Below are 3,388 nucleotides of genomic sequence, written 5' to 3' on the forward strand. Positions count from 1 at the left end.
TTCCTTGAAAAGTGATAAGGACCATCAACTTCAATAATAACTCCTCCTCCTCTTCCTCCTACTTCTAGTTCTTTACTCTGTATTAGAGCATCAACAATAAAACCACATTGTGGTAATAACACTTCATTAAGGCACGTATAATTATCATCATGTAGTATTATATTGGATAATATATTATTTTGCATATTACTATATCTTAATCTAGATGTACTAGTTAATCTATTAATAGATACCTCTTTAGCTCTATTTAATACCTCCAGTGGTATTAATGGTATGATATGATTATGATCATCTTCATTATGTAGTAAGACGATACTAGCATGATATAACATCATATTCAATTCATCATTAAGGATAACAATAGTACCACTAGTATTACCATCATTATTATTATACCATTGTATATAGGAAAGCTTAGTATAATCAATGGGTATATTTAATACAGCACATATCCATATATATAATACTCCTTCTTTAGGAGACTTAAAGTATGGTATATGTATAATACTTTTCGATATACGTATAGCAATATCTTCAGGAATGGCAATGGCTAATGCATACATAATCCTTATATATTGGGATGATGTTAATTTCATATATTCCTTATGAGCATCAATAATTGATGATAACTTATGAGTTAATACTGGATGATAATACTGTGCAGTAGCTAATGCATGTATAGCTGTTATAATACACTTCATATTAATATCATTAGTAGTAGTAGTAGATAGGGGAGGATAATGATGAACATCATCATGATGATGATGATGATCTTTAATGATATGTAATATACGATCAGTAAAACGTTTTAATGATTTATCAGAGGATACACCAACTTTAGAGAATGCTACCAATGCATTAGATAATTGTTGTAATTCAAAATGGCTAACAGGAGTATGTTCAATATTAATAACACCTTTATAGAGTATATCACGATCAATCATATTACAATATCTACTACAAGCAGCTAGTAATGCTGGATATGATAACGGTAATAATGATGAAGAATTCATACTCTTCTCTCTCCTCATTGTAGTAGTAGTAGTAGGATGTAATAATATCATACGCATACATATTGCCTGTATACCTGGTGTAGCAGTAGTAGGACCTAATAAACCAGCTAATACACCATATGATGGTGATGATGATGATGTAATTAGTGCATATTTAATAGCCAAATTATCGAATATCGTATTAACATGCTGTTGTTGTTGCTGTTGCTTCGATGATGATGATAATGATGAATTATTATCATATGTATCCGACGATAACATACCTCTTATAGTATCCCAATCACGTTCCAATAGATTATTTAAATCGAATGTATATAGTAATAGACTAATAAGGTGTATATCAATATTATGATATGCTCTTATAACATCAATAACGAAAACTCTATCATTATGTAGAGTATTATTATTTATAATATCCTCTATTATTGGTTTTAATGTTAATAACACCTCATTATTCATCATCATAATCACTGATGAAGTATCTGTTATATAATCCATTGTATAGGTCACTGCTTGGAGTATAACACTAATGGTCTTCAATCTATCACTATTATCATCCATCATTAATTTATTACCATTTACGATAATATAGGAACATAATTCTGGATAATAATAATGATATGATGATATAACATAACAACCCTCCTTTTCCTCCTCCTTATCCTTCTCTTTGGATACATCAGTTGATGATGATGATGATGACAATAATCTGCTTACCAACCATAATATACGTGCAACATGTCTTGGTTCGGTATCCAACATCATATGAGGTTTCATATTCTTTAATAATGTATTGAATATATCAATATATGATAATGTTGCAACAATGTTATTATTATTATATAATACCCATAGTATATCAGATATCTCTCGAGCTGTAGGATATCTATTACTCTTTAATAATTCATTTAAATGCTTTAATATAATATTAATAGCAGCAAACCGATATTCTTCACCAGTACCACCATGAGATAATAAATCAGATAATACGGAGGTATATGGTGATGCAAAGTCTTTTGTTAATCTCTTGATACTCAATGCACAATGAGCATAATTAAAATGATAAGCCAAACGTATAATCTCTTTACTCATAGTATAACCATCTTTAGGAGTATTCAACAATCTAGTAATCTGGGTTAATGGTAATAATGGAGACGACGACGATGAAGACACTAACCTTATTCTTGATGCTATTATCATACTCAAAAAGAAGAAAAGCTGGAATGGGTATTTCCAATTCTGTATTACGACCCGAATACTGTATTACGACAGGTAGATCTCGCTCGTCCAAATATAACCTCCGAATACTGTACGTCGACGCCGACAATGTGGAGAGATGATTCTCATGCGGCGGAGCGCCCGTCGGTTTTCGACAACCTCGCTAAACTGTCGAAGACAACTACAGCTAATAATAATGACAAGCTGTCAAAACTGCCGCTCTGCAACGACATATGCGACTTTCGACAAATAGTGTCGAGATTTAGACACTAAGGCGTTGTCGAATATACTCATCCTCTCATTGTCGAAGGCGATAAACGAGCTTAATATCGACAACTAAGTGTCGAAATAACGAATAACCTCAATTTCGACAAGTTGTCGATAATACGCTCGCTTCTGGTGACACAGTTGAGTCAACTGAGTTGACTAAAACTAGTTACTTTCTCGCTTGCCTCGACGATCGATTTTGCTTTCAATTCCTTATTAGGAGTGTTGGAGTCGATATGCTGTTCCGCGGTGGTCGAAGACTAGTACATACGACCAAGGAGATACGCAGCGCAATAGTGTGTGACTTCTCTTGACGCCTTGCTTTCCCACAGCTTTTTGACAGCTTTTAACGATCCTTTCAGTGTGGATCACTGAGTTTTTCACTCGCAGTCTGCGAGTCGCAGATAGCACGCTTCGGACCCCCAGTGTGGATTTCAAGATGGGGATGAGGGTACCATAGCTGTGATGTCGATGTACTGTAGCTTGGGGTTGGCGATGCCCACTGAATGGCGATTATAGAACTTGGCAATGGTCGTATCCGGTTTGATCAGACTGAGGATGAGCAAACTGGTTACTTGTGTTGCCCGCGTCCGTACGGCGCGAGATATGATACTAAAGATTTTGTGATGTTAGTCATAGGTGAGCGCTAATTGTGAATGCGTGCTGCTTTCACGTACTACGGTTTTTGTCTACGGCTTTATACGAGTTCTGTATAAGCCTCTCCCATATGGTCTAGCGCCTCAATATGGCGTGGAGTGATACTCATTCGGAGTATGCAAAGCTAGACCGCTTATACCGAACTCGACAATCACCCAACGGGTGGTGACTGAGTGGTGGTGATTCCCCTTGCCCCCTCCTTTTTTCTTTGTTCGGCTCTCCGCACATCTCCA

This window comes from Perkinsus marinus (genome assembly GCF_000006405.1).
Source record: "Perkinsus marinus ATCC 50983 genomic scaffold scf_1104296928836, whole genome shotgun sequence".
Lineage (NCBI taxonomy): Eukaryota > Perkinsozoa > Perkinsida > Perkinsidae > Perkinsus > Perkinsus marinus.